Source organism: Gavialis gangeticus, unplaced genomic scaffold, assembly GCF_001723915.1.
Source record: "Gavialis gangeticus isolate Ggan-Ray unplaced genomic scaffold, GavGan_comp1, whole genome shotgun sequence".
Taxonomy (NCBI): domain Eukaryota; kingdom Metazoa; phylum Chordata; order Crocodylia; family Gavialidae; genus Gavialis; species Gavialis gangeticus.
The window spans coordinates 1,553,898-1,568,769 of NW_017729026.1; the positions used below are offsets into that span (position 1 = coordinate 1,553,898).

At 41.5% G+C, this 14,872-nt stretch overlaps 1 long non-coding RNA gene across 1 annotated transcript in view; it reads right to left on the reverse strand.

Moving 5' to 3' along the window:
- Positions 1 to 7,075: 7,075 nt before the first annotated feature.
- Positions 7,076 to 14,872, reverse strand: part of LOC109299721 — a 31,056-nt gene continuing 23,259 nt past the window's right edge. The window contains exon 2 of the long non-coding RNA XR_002097963.1: positions 7,076 to 7,180. This is a non-coding gene — a long non-coding RNA (uncharacterized LOC109299721). The remainder of the gene's footprint in view (positions 7,181 to 14,872) is intronic.

The window sequence follows — 14,872 nt, forward strand, 5'->3', positions numbered from 1 at the left end:
ACCAGGAGTTTTCAAAGATTCATGCCAGAGGCTGGGCTATGTTGCTCGCCAGCTCCTTGAGTACCCTAGGGTGTAGATTGTCAGGGTCGGCTGACTTGAAGGTATCCAGCTTCTCAAGGTGTTCCTTCATGAGGTCCTCTGCATGATGTGGGTGGGTGACACTGTGTGTGCGCTAAGGTGAACCCTTCCTGGTGCTGGGGCCTCTAAATAACATGGCAGTGGGGACTCCTCCCCCCCCCAAGTATCATTCCAATCCAATCCAATCGCCTTTCTCTGCCCAGTTTGCTTTACTGGCTTTTTGCTTACTGCCTGATCTACTGTTCTGTTTTCTGCTTCCTCCCTTATCTGTTGCTTTGCATGCCAGTCCCCACCCAGGCTTTCCATGACACTTACAGCACACATGCCACAAGTTAGCCAGCCCTTAACTACTAAGACAGGCAGCCTTTTAAACCAAGGACTAGAACATCCAAGGCCAAAAGTCAGCCAAATCTGTACATACATCTTAAATTCAGGTTGGCTTACACAATTTATTGTACAAGTGTGTGGTACAATACAACAGTTTAATCTAAGTGTATTAGGATCCTTAAATAAATTGTATAGTCAGGCCAGGCCAGATATATATATAACATTGGTGAGCTTTGTGGTTAAAGGAAAGGGTGCCTGATACCAGACTAGCCCTAAGTATAGATGCAGAAGGACACTCCAGGAAACTGATTCCCTCTGAGAATCTAAGGTCCATGTTGTGTAGACTGGTACTGAGGAGCTGCAAATCATTTTGGATGAAAGCTGGGTAGGTATTCTTAACAGGTGGTACACACTTCCTTCCATAAATCTTTTCCCTAGCAAAAAGTATTGCCTACCCATTCCCATTACTGTTTTCCCCCAACAGTCACGTGTCCTATTTTATCTGGGTGAAACTACAAGCAGATCACTCTCAAATCAACAGTCAGATGTTATTGAGTCTGTAGAATATGGGCTTGAGGCAGAAAAAAATCAAAATGAGTGTTATGAGCTGACTGATGACAATTTAGCTCAACACACCTCATAATCTTCTTAGGGTATGGCAACTCAAACGACTTACCCTGCGGTAAAAGGAAGAGGGATTTATCACACTTCAGCTGCTCTGCAGTAATTGTGTGCACACTCTTATCCTGCAGCAAATGAAAACTATCCTGCAGTTGGTCTATTCCTCATTAATTTCCTGGAGAACAGCTGAGGTACTGTAAACCCCTGCCCCCTTTTATGCTATTTGACTTTTCTTTCACATTTTTGACAGTTATGCACATGCCTCTTAGTGACTTCATAAACTTGAGAGAGGACCTCATTCCCCATCTCTACACAACACATGCACCCACACACACACATGCGCACACAGTAGATGACCATTTGCCCAGAACTACTTTCTGAGATCAAGAAGTGAATCTAGTCTACTTTCTAAAGAGTCAAAAGCACATCCTGGACACTGCTATCCAAAACTGCTTATGCTTACGATAGGCCTGGAAACTTTAGCTTTGTCTTTTTTCAGTTACCTTTTAAAATGATTCTTTTTATGCTAAGGTAATGATTTTAGCTATTCTTTCATTATTTTCAGATAATAAATAAATAAATGACTAGGAGTTTTGTACTTGTGCAAATAAAGCTCTACATCTTTTCCCTTTTAGTTTGCTCTGCTCTTTTAAATTTACAAACACTTCAGAACCACCAACCACTACTTCAGAAATACAGTACTAAAAATCTTAGAACTAAGGGGTGCACCTATAAGAGCAATTAGCTCAAAGCAATAGACTCTGGCACACTTCGTGCTGGAGAAAATAGCTCCCAGGTGCAGCATTTACACATGCAGCTGGGACTGCAGCAGTTAGAGCCAGGGCACAGCAGCCCCAGATGACAGCAGGCTCGGTGATTCAGCCCCAGGTTCTGGGTAGCGGTAGAGGGTGGCAGAAGTGCTAGCTGGTGCATGAGAGTGCTGAAACTGCAGAGCCATGTGGCTGACCACCCCATCCCTCTCGAGCCCACTGCCAGCCTAGAGCTGCTGCATCACAGCTCAAACTGCTGCAGCCTTAGGCTGGCAGCTAGTTCAGGGGATCAGCCACACAACTTTGCAGCTTTGGCTCTCTCCTGCCCTGGTTAGCTGCCTCCTGTTGCCACTCAGAGCCTGGGGATGACCTCCCAAGCCTGTTGCCAGCCCAGGACTGCAGCAGTTTGAGCCAGGGTAGAGCAGTGGTGGGCTGGCAGGGAGCATGGGAGTCAGCCCCAGGCTCCAGGTGATAGCAAAGGTCAGTGAAGGGGCTGGCTGGGGCATGAGGGTCAGACTCCTGTCCTTCAGGCTCCCTCCTCCCAGCTGGTTGGGCTGACCAGGCTGACCATGCACAATTTGCACCCAGCAATCATTGTCTACACATGCATTTAACGGTACATGTTTACTCTGCCGTAGGATAGTACTTGTCACCTACAGTACTATCCTACAATGGAGCAAGCTGGTTGACTGTACCATAATTCCAGTGCACATGTCAACAGTGATACTTTCCTATGGAGCAGTGTAGTGTAGTCTGCAGTAGAAGCGCACATGTAGATGAGCCCAAGGGGTATCACTTTGAATCACTGTTGAGAGTTGAATAGTATATAGTTTTTCATTCAGTGGCAGTGATTCTGTAATTTGAAATGATTTTTTTTCTTTCCTATCACTCACTTTGAACACAGTTTGTCAATTCTGGAAATTTCTGTAAGTTGATAGCTTGTCATCATTGCTACAAACACCCAGCATGGAAAAACTGCATTGCAAGAAAAGGCAAATAATGGTGTCACCCCTTTGTTAAGCACCAGGGCAGTGATCCTTAACCAGGGTGCCACAGCAATGTTAGCACTGTTAGGCATGCAAAAATGATTCACAAGATAAACTCAGAGATTTCACATAGAAATCCATAGTATCAAAAACAGTTTGACCTGTTGTGGGCTTTCTGTGTTCTTTGCAATAGAAGAATGGCTCTATTATTGTTCCATAGCCAAAAAACCAGTGCAAACTATGAAATGGAATTTTCTGAGGAGGTTTTTGAGTCTAACAAGGAGTGCCTTGAGTCTAAAAAGGTTGAGGTCCACTGCACTAAATGTTATACTATTCTCTTTCTCCAACACTTTGTGTAGCTTGCCCATTTAGATTCTTGCCCATTAGACTCCAAACTCTTCAGCGCAGAAGCTTTCTGTTATCATGTGTGTGCTGCCTGTATGGAGTAAGAGTACACAATTCACTTCGTATAAGAGACTTGTCCTGTCTTTGAACATCACCAAGATGAAGGTTCTCCACCAACCTTCCTCAGGCCAAATGAACATCCCTCGTGTTATCTACATAGACGGGGAGGCTCTGGAGTATGTAGAGCACTTTCCATATCCCGGCAGCCACCTCTCTCAATGGGCTACCATTGAGGAAGAAGTCCAGCACTGGGCCAACTAGGCCAATGCTGCCTTCTTCAAGCTGTGACAATGTGTCTTCAAAAATAGAGACCTTTGGAAGTCGACAAATGTCCTGGTTTACAGGGCTGTCATGCTGACCACCCTCCTCTACTTCAGTGAAACCTGAATCATTTACTGATGCCACATTAAGACCCTTGAGAGCTTTCACCAGTGGTACTTGCGTCAAATCCTGGGGATCAAATGGAAGGACCGCCGGACCAGTTCAAGTGTCCTCCATGAAGCTGCGTCCACCAGCATTGAAGCCTTGCTCATAAGAAATCAACTCCGATGAACAAGCCACTGCAACCAGATTTCTGAAAACCGCCACCCTCACTAGATTCTCTTCACCCAGCTCTCTGTTGGCCAATGCTGAAAGGGTGGCCAAAGGAAACAGTACAAAGACACTCTCAAGGTCATCCTCAAGCACAAAGGCATCAATACCAATGGCTGGGAGGAGCAAGCTGCTGACTGTTTGGTGTAGCACCACCTGGTCCACCAAGGAGTGCACCACTTCAAGGCCCAACAACTCAATACTGAGGCGGAACGGCGGCAGTGGAGGAAGGAGAAGGAGACCAACCCAGGGCTGTGAATCCCACTTCCCTGTGCAATATGCCCCCATTGCCAAAGAATGTGTGTATCCAGAATCGGGCTCCTCAGTCACTTGAGGACCCATCAAGCCTGACAGACATCATCCTGAACTCCAAGGGACTGCTGGTGGATGGATGGATGGCTGCCTGCATGGAATAAGACTATGCAATTTGGATTAAATGTATAACTTTATGTTACAGTAACAGCAGCAAAAGAAGTGTATAGTAACTATCAGCCATCAGTAACTTTGCTATATAGTAACTATCAGCACAATTTTCAACTTGTTTTGTGATCTGTGGAATTATTTTAATATATTAGCTGAAAGATAAATATGAACAATATATACAGAAATGAAACTACCATACTGTAGTGTAAATGGCTCTTAAATATGCACTTATCAGACCTCCAATATTGCAAGCACAGTTTAACCACTATGAAATATAAATATTCTGTACCATACCAAGTTGACTGATCTGGTTTGCATACTGCCTAAAGTAATTATTGCATATATGAAGAGACAAGACCCTTACTTAATCTTTTAGAACCTTTATAAAACTTTATTAAATTATGATACCACATAACTCTTAAATACTCTTACAGAGTTTGGTTGGGAACATTTTAAATAAATAAATGCAGTTGTACCATATAAAGTCCCCCTGATGATTCAAGACTCTGTTAAAGAGACATTTAAAGAGACCTTTAAGTCATCCATAAAACTCACAATGAAAATAAGATATCATACCTACCAAGTCAGCTTAGGAGTCAATTATTCTCTTACCTTGTATAAATAAAAAAACCTCTTCTGCTCTAAATGAAGTTTCAAGAATAAAAACAAACCAAAGTCCCTGTTTTCAAACTCTTCCTTGTACTTACATTATTTAAAAAAGCCTTTCTTACAATGAAGTGTTACAAATAGTTTAATATAGAGATTTTTTCTCAATATATTGGGAATCAATATAGTAAGCTATATAATCATTTGTTTGAGAGAAAAGGAAATGAAATCTCCACAAGGTTCTCCACAATCATTTTCTGCAAAGGTAGAGGTACTCCCTGCAGCCCAAAGAATCTGGATATGTGGCTAGGTACCAACCTTTGCAAAACCCCCAAGATCCTTGCAAGCCCTTGTGCAGGTCCTAACTGGATCACTGTGAGGCAAAAAACTCTCTCATGCCTGGCAGCCTGGCTTCTTTGGAATTGTTTCTCCTGGTTCTTTGTAAAATTGTTCCAGTGGAGCCAAACCATGGACTACATTTGACTACAGATCTTCCCACACCTATGAACAGATCCACTACCCTGTCATTCTGAGCTGACCTTTCTACACTCTATGAAGAACGAGGCATTTACCATGCCTATGGCCTTCTTACCTCTTGCCCTCTCACACAACACCAGCCTGACCAACAGTTATCTTATCATCTAAATGGGTCCCCAGAGGTAGCAGAGGTAGCCTTAGATTAGTATTCAGACTAAATGGACACCTATACATATGCCAGATGCTGGCTCCAATCTATGCTAATTAGTACGCATCAGAGCAGACTTGATTAATCAAGCATGTTCATTAATGTGCTTCAGCAGCCTCCATGTTCCTGGTGCCTCCCGAGTCTGGTGGGGGTGGGGGTGGGCAAGGATCCACCAGTGGCTGGTCACCGAGCATGCTGGCAGGACGGCAGTCATGGAAGTGCTGGAGTCAATTTTAGGAGGGGGGCACTAGCACTCTCCATGCCCCCCCACCAGCCAAAGTGCTCATTGTCAATGCTCCTGGGGAGGGGCACATGCCCCCTGTGCCTCCCATGTGTTGCCTGTGCTTTGTGTCACATGTAGTTAGTGTCCCTGTACTTCGCAATGGTGACAGGAGTGCTTGAACTAAAGTTTGTTGAACAAGCTTTAGTTCAAGCGCCTTCACTGCCATTTGAAGCGCAGAATACTTAATACACATGATGCTGCAGGCGCTTAAATTAATTAAATTAATTAATCTATGCTCCATCCCAAAGCACATGTATAGATGTTCAATGTTTTCATCTTTATGGCTAGAAACCTTGGCCTTACCATTAAATTAAATGTGTTGCAATTTCAAACAACAAAAACAGCACCACCACCACCAAAACCCAAATATTCCCCATCACAATTCTGTTATGTTTGTGATAAAGTATGTAACTTAGGATAGAAGCAAGGAAATTTAGAGCCCAAACTTCCATTTCATCATAAATGCATGCTTGCCTAAGTATAATAGAAAGCATTCTGCTCTCACTTCAGATCATTGTATAGCACTAGTCTAAAAGCAGTGTGCCAATTTAATGCCAGAGAATTTGGTCCGTTGTGTCTATTTCCATACAACATGCTGACTATGCAATCATTACTATGTAGTCATTTAGTACTTGTAACCCAAGTTACTGCACAGTAGCATCAACGAACGGCTTTTTGGTGACACTGACTGCACAGTAGCCTGAGCAGTAGCGTCATGTCATGGTTGCTGCCACACGATGCTATGCACAGTCTGGGGCTACTACACAGTCAGCATCTCATGTAGTCATGTCCTATGTTTAAGATCTTCTTCTGCCATAACTAACAAGACAAGGAGTAGTACTCTTAATTCTCTATAAACGTTAACATTCGTTAGATCTCAAAAGTACTGAGTCAGTTGTCTGAATAAACTGTATTGCCTTTATAAAAGTATATTTTGATAGAATGATTTGAGCCAGACATAATGCAGGTGCAATTTCAACATCTTGTGCTGCACATGTAACTCCATTATATCCATCAACACTCTTACTACTGATGTCCTACCAAACCCTGCCTATGTGCTTTTGTTGTGTATAAGAATAAACAAAGATGCGACCAGAAAACACACTTCACCTCTGACCCAAGAAAAGATTTGGGCCTGAAACCTCAGAAGCTTCCCCAAAACCTTAACGTTCAAAGAAATTAGTCCCCACAGAATTATCAAACCCATTCTTAAAAAGAAATTTCAGCAATCTTAATTTTGAGCATAATACAAATAACACTTTTGGACAACTTCTTTTATAACACTTAACTGAATTTGTACTTACTGACTGCTCATTTAAATCTTGAGAGTCTTCCATGGAGGTTACTCACTCTTACTTTCCTCCTCAAACAGAAATATCTTCCTTTTAAATTACAACTGGATGTTCTAAATTTAAAAAGAGAGGAAGAAAGGGAAATGAAAATGCATTATTCTTTGGTTCTTACTCTTAAAGCATATCTATAGCAAACAGACTTTCTGGATGAAATTCTGGTCCCATTGAACCTAGTGGCAAAGCTCCCACTGACTTCAGTAGGGCCAGACTTTCACACTCCATGTTTCAACGTGGCTTTTCTGAACATTCAACTATTTAAAACATATGAGCAGACTTTTAGGGTGCTTGAACATGAGTATGGAGGCTGCTCCAATGTGCTGTAATTACAGCATGTCAGAGCGTGGTAATTACCACACTCCAGCTAGCCTCCATGTCTCATGTATCAGCATCCCCATGTTTCAAAATGGTGGCAGGGGCACTTTAACTAAAGCTCATCAAATGAGATTTAGTTCAAGTGTCCCTGCTGCCATTCTGAAGTGCAGGGACATTGATACACAAGATGCTGAAGCACTTTAATTAGAACAACTCTCAGAGCCATTCTAATTAAAGGGCCCCCATTCCTATCCCAGATCATTTGTAAAAGTGCTCATAGGTAATAAGTTTTCAACCTCTACCTGGAAAAAAAAACGTTATGAAAAAAACAATTGAAAAGCTAAAAATGCTTAATACATGAAACGGTTGAAGTAGAGAGAAAAAGATAATCCTTGGGAGAAAACATTAGATAGTTATCAAGCACAGAACAAAAACACTTAATACACATTTAATGATAACCTCTTAGCCAGTAAGCATCTGGCAGAAAAAGGTTATTATGTAATTATCAGCATGAAGTCCTCTCTCTGAGGTCCATGAAATTCCTTCAGGATTAAACAAAATGCAGAAAGCAATTTAAAACAGGCAGCTCCTACAATGTGCTAAACAATAGGCATTACCCTAATTACCTACTGTCTCTATACTTTCTCCAGTGGGATGAGTATCCCTCAGCAGGTGATGTAAACATAATCATGCATATTCTGTGATCAAAGAGATTAGTGTTATAACTACTACTGCAACCTTAACTATGAAGCCATGACCATATTACTAGTATATTCCCAGGTAAAAGTTAATATATTAATACAGAAATAAAGGTAATAGTAGATATCCATAATTTAGGGTAAAGTACATTGCAGGAATATTGCAATTATCCCTATATTATTGAATATCCCTGTAATGCATTATAAACCCAGGAAACTCACATGAGGGTTAAGATGAAAAGGCATCCAAACAGGTTAGGGAAACATGTAGCTTATGTAACTCATCTCTTTGCCTCTTGTAATCAAAATGTTCATAAATGAAAAACAAACAAAAATAAAACAGCTCCAACCTGTAAATGCAGTTTAACTGGCCAGTTGGCCTTTTTGAATCACAAAAATACTGAAAAGCAGCTAGGTATTCAACTGCTCCCTCACATCTACCCAAAGAACCTTGCCCCTCTATTAGCATCCACACACCCCTGAGTGCCTCCCTACATTTCCTTCTTCACACTCCCCACAAAGTCTACCTGCTTCTTGCACCTCCATATATTCATCTCCATATTTATCAAATCACCTGTCCCTACACATTTCCTTTTATACTCCTAAAACATGCACACACACTGTCCCTACTCATCCCACCTCTTATATTTTACTTTGCATATGTATACACAACAGTTTTTGCCTTCTCTCTTCCTGTTTAGTACATGTGGCACAATTGAAAGTCCATTAAATGAAAACTTATCTGTCAGATGAGGCTGATACACTGTACACTTCTTTAGAGAAACTCACTAACAATTGCTGTACTTCAAACTAGTTGCCCTCTCCCAATGTTTTCAAAAGAATTTATGCCAGTACAATCACAGTCCATTTTGAAAAAGGCCATCTTACTAGTCTAAAATTGCTCCGAATGAGAGAGGAGCTATTGGCTAGGGACAGACATTACACATAATCCAGTTTAAGTGATCAGAAACTGGTTTAAACAAAAGAGATGTTCAGTGCACATAAACCAATTTGAGAATGGCTGAAACTGGTTTGAGATAAACCTGATTGAATGTAGTATCAGACTTAACTGATTTGGCTCCAACGGGTTTATGCAATGTCTGTCCCAGACCCTTTGCTAAGCTAGTCACCCCCAGCATCCCGGCATGTTCTCTGAGCTAGGCAGGGCTCTCTGTTCCACAGCAGGGCTGGCCCCTCCCCTCTGCTCCCTGGCTGCATCTCGGCAGAGACTTGCAGGCACAGTAGCATCTGCCTGGCTTCTCCCTGCTAAGGAGATTATTCCCCCTTCCCTCTGCCTTATGCAGACACCTTAGCATTAGCTGGCAGACCACATGCTGGCTACAGTCTGTGCTGTGGGAGATGACCAAGCCAGACAGGCTTTTGGAACTAATCAACAGGTAGCTTAATGTCCTTCCTTGGAAAGGCTGTTTAAGAAGAGCTGTTTGCCCCCACACCCTCACCACTCCCTGCTAAGCAGGAATTTCCCCCTCCCCTCTGCCTTGCCAACAGGTATCTGTGTATTAGCAGACCATATGCTGGCTACAATCCGTGCTGAATCAACGAGTAGAATCAACAGATAGCTGGTAATGTCTCTGTGATGTTTTCTTAATGGGTTGATAAACACTGAGTTGGGAGTGGAGGGGGGGGTGATAAACATTGTTATCAGTTCCCTGATGGACTAATCAGAGCACCCTGCCAGGACCTGAAGCTCAGTACTGTGCAAGGGAAGGGAGGACTACTCTAATGCCCCCCAGGTTCTAGCCTGAGCCATTTCAAGCATGTGACTGCATATCTGCCTGTGCAGTTACAAAGTGATTTAACCTAGCCAGGTTAGACTAACCTGCAAAGATGGAATCAGTTCAGGCTCAGGCTGAATGTCTGTCCCTAGCCACTGAGATCAATAGGAAATTGAAAGCCTTTTCTAAACAGCCAGCTATCTGTTAGCAACTTCTGACCACAGTTCTACTGAGAATAAAATAAATGGCAGCAGTTTTGAAAGATTGCTGTTCTACGTAGAATTCCCTGCTCTAGAGCAATAATTACCAGCCCTTTCTTGATAAAGAAAGTTTTAGTCATGAAAATGGCTATGAATCTTAAGAAGTTTCCATATGTAGTCTACACACAACATTCCAGCTTAAGGAAAGTTATGGAATCTCCTTGGCTGGATATTTTTTCAAGAAGAAGTTGAATAGACTTCTATCTGGGAAAGTTTGGGGGACATAAAATACTGAATCTATGCAGGGAGTTGGACTAAATGAAGTCCTTCCCATCCCTCTGATACTACAGAGTTCTTAAGTGTCTGCATCATAATGATCATTTAGGATAAAAGAAAAATGGTATGACACATGGTATTAATTTAAAGGGCACATTTAATTCAGTTTCTTTTACTTTGAAACTTGAAAATTCTCAGAAAATTCTATGTTCAAAAATGACTGCAATTTGGAAAATCATTTGCTGCATTCCTCCAATGTAAAATGATTAAATCACCACATTAGAAATGACACTTAAATCCCCTATAATTATAAAATCATGAGGCCACCTGTGGTTCAATTTTCATGTCTCTATTTATTACTGGTCAGATGCAAAGGCCACGGAAGCCAATAGAGATATCTGTAACACCTTTTCTTACAAGCAACAGCAGTTTTTTGATATCTGAAATAATTTAAACATACAAGAAGAAATCCTGACCCTATTTCAGTCCAAAGGGAGTTTTGCTGTTGACTTAAGAGGGGCCAGGTTTTCACCCAGAACCTGTGTGTGTACATGTACAAACAGACAATTGAATTCTATTCACATTGGTACCACTGGCAAATAAACAAATGTGTGCCAACTCTATGTACTGCGGAAAGAACTTGGTTAGCTAATCAGTCTTTATTGAATGATTCACAAGTGAAACATAACCACAGGAATGTGTAATTAGAGATGTCACTTGTATAAGTTGGATTAGTCTAAATATGACTGACTAACCAATTTCAAAACTTACTTTGTTGAATCAGCAGTCAGAACAGCTCTCATTTTGTGTAAATGTTAGTGTAAGAAGTACTGTGTTGTTCATCTTTATTACTGCAAAATTCAACTGATCTGTCATCAAAACAAGGAATTTTTAAGTAATTACAGACCATTATTAGCCCAAATGGTATTATACTTTGAGCACCATTAAAACCATGTATAGGAAGTAAATGCAAAGATGTTATTATTTATGCAACTTTATAATGTTGGTTATAAAATACCACCATATCCTTTAAAGTTTGGTTTTATAAATTTGAAGGGGGGAGGGGAGGAGAGGGGAGGGGACCATCAGAGAATCTAGTGATTCAAATAAGACCAGCACTACTCCCTAATAAAGATATAAAATTAAGGGATAATAGTAACCTCGTGCTGTTTTATGAGGCAATAATCCAGTTACCAATTCAACCCTGTAGCTTATCCCATCAAGAGAAGCGGATTAAAAACAGAAGAAGGAGGGCACTGTGATACCTATTATATTTGGATTGTTTTTAACTATTTTAAAAACTGTTGTTAAAGGTTTCAAACTCACAGACAAGGCAGTAAGAATAGAAATGTCTGTTTCTGTTCTTAAACCAGTCCTCACAGATGTGGCTTTAAAACTGATGAAGTGTTTTGTACTCCAAGATAAAATTTTTACCTTTTCGAGAAATCTCTTAATTAGAAGGATTCCTGGCTTCCTGATCAACAAACACATTTAAAAATATATATATTTTTATCTTGGTGAATAAAACACTTCATCGAGTTTAAAGCTGCAACTTCCAGAACTGTACCTAGAGCAGAAACATGTGTTTCTTCCCAGTGACACACCCATGTGTTAAGAACAATGAATAACAATTTGGAAAAGTCCTGTTAGTTGCTTGTAAGTCAGTCATTTGAGTTAAAAAAAGTTATATGTTAGAAGAAAGCCGTAATATCTCCAATAATGATGCGTTAAGCATGATCTTCCATTCAGGAGAATGTTAGGGTTACTAGAAACAGACTGATGGGGAGTGCTTCAGTTAAATTAAAATGTGGAGCATTAGTTAAACTGCAATACAAAAACTGAAGCCCAGGAATTGGTGATGAGAGGCATATTAAAAGCACTATATCGACTGTTCCACAATTTGAAACAGTCTTCAGAGTAACTCAGGCAGATGGTAATCCAAAGAAGTTATTATAGGACAAGGAACATTTCCCCATTTGCTTCCCACTCAGATAATTTAGAAGGCAAATGTATCCTCCCTCGGTGCACTAAAAGTTACCTTTTAAAAATATGTGAGAGGCAAGGGATACTTGGGATAAAGTTAAACAAGCTTTTGCAGACGGGATATAGCCTGAAGCACGTCTCACATTTGAAAGCTTGTCTTTATCCCAACTACATAGTTGGTCCAATAAAAGATATCACCCTAAGAAATCCTTGCCCCTCACATAATTGCTGGACTGTCATGGCTTCAACATCACTCTTACATTTTAAAAATAAAAATATAGAGGACAGACCCTATGGCTGTTCTCGCCTAAAAATCTGTCCACAAAATCTAAATGTATCTCCTTTTTGTATGTGCATTATGATATGACTTGATGACATGATCATATTTTTTTCCACATACACCCTGCCTCATTCAGTGAATAGCATGGAAGATACTCTAGGAATGTCAGGCCTATGGTTGTAGAATCCCTATCACATTTGTTTTGAACCAGTCTTCCAATTTCTAAAGCAAATCAAGAGAATACAGAAAGAAAATGGGTAGTCTTATGGTTAAGACAGTTTATAGCCCCAAAGAACTCATGTCTATTTCTAACAGAGATTTTTTATGTGAAGCTGAGGAAGGTACTTAAAACTGCCAGGAAGCTATGAACCGTTATATCATTTTCTGAGTGCCCCACTTGAGACACCTGCAATAATATGCAGAAATGCTCAGTGCTCACACCTTCAAATGAAATGGGAGCTTCAGTTATTTAGTAGACCTAGTATTAAGGTACTATCATCTATACAGATGAACACAGCATTCAGAGAGAGAAGGTCATGAACTTTAACATGTCTATGGCACTCATTCCTTAGGCAAATCTTTTGTATCTTCATCTCTGTAAAATAGAGATCTGAACACCTTCCTTGTACCTCACAGAGGATTTGCAGATTTAAATGCATTAATATTTGTGATTCAGGGGTGTACTTGGTAGTCATGTTGGTCTGAGACAAAAAAATATACAAAAAAGGTATCATTTTGGATCCAAGAGTTCTGTTTTTTGGTATGTCTTGATATTTGTGAGGCACTTATTACAACAGTGTGCTCTTAGGAAAAACAATGAGGAAATACATAATTCCTCACTTAATGCAGGACACTCTTGCAGCATATGCATTATGATGGTATGGGACCATGTAAGTGAAGGTGGGCACGTCTACGTGTGTGCTTTAATGCACAGTAGCCTATTTTGCTATGCATTAAAGCATCATGTATAAAACTGTGTGATTATGCCAATGCTCAATAAAATAGGCTACTGAGCATTAAGCATCACTTCAAAACCATGCACATTTGTTATTGAACATTAAATCAGCCTAATGAGTATTTCTTTAATAATGGTGGGCACTTTTATATGTGTTCTGGGGGTGGGCGAGCAGCACTTTAATTAGAGAAGCTATGGGAGCTGTTCTAATTAAAGCACAGCTGCGTCTCCTGTATCAGTATCTCCATGCTCAAGAATGGTGGTGGGGGCACTTGAACTAAAGCTCATTTGATGAGCTTTAGTTCAAGTGTCCCCACTGCCATTTTTAAGTGTGGAGACACTGATACATGAGATGCAGGATGTTGCTGGAGCATGGCAATTGCCACAATCCAGCAGACTCAATAATTGCCATAGAGAACAAGAAAAATAATGCACACCCCTCCCCCCCTATCTCCCAGACAAGCCACCCAAATTCTAACCCCACTCACCCAGCCTGGCCTGGGTGGCAGGGGATGTGGCTCAGCCCAGCCATGTGTGTCCTGCCACTCCTGATCATGGAGCCTTTGATAGACTGAAATCGACTGTCAGAGGCTCCATGTTTGACCAGCCAATTGAGATCAATTGGTTGGTGACCACTGATCTAAAGCAAGATAAAATGTTTAGTCTAGGACCTAGATAGACCAGGACCTATATGAGCTTTATTCAACTTCTACAGAAGTCTTTGGGAACTCTCCCATGTATAAGCAGTTTGATTTTCCCTGTCTACACTGAAATATACCATATAGGAAAAACTCACACCCTTCTTAGGATTCAATTTTGCAAGAAAATTATTTCTAATATAATAAAAGCCTTAGTCTGTCTGTCAGTTTGTCCATAAGGCGCTGAGCCAACTGCACATGCGCTGCCGAGAGGACATGCGCTAACTGGCTGCAAGGACCTGGAGTGTTATGGACAGAGGGGGGTGAGGATGCAAAAGAGCCGCCATGGGAGCCCCCAACAATCAACAGGGAGGGGGACGCGGTGGGGAAGAGGGGAGGGAGAGAGGAAGGAGTGGGGATGGGGGAAGCAGAAGGGGGTGTTTCTGGTGACAGCTCCCCCTGCCGCCACCATGACCCCCACTCTGCTGCCACCACTGCCATCCAGCCCTGACAACACCCAGCAGAGAGAGAGGCAGCAGGGAGGAAGAGAGGAGAGGGGGAGGGGATGTAGGGAGGGGGGGATGTTGCCTGCCACTGGGTGTCGGTGGCCACCGCCCTGTGCAAGCTCCCTTCCCCCCTGTTCCTGGGAGCTCCCAGCAGCACAGGG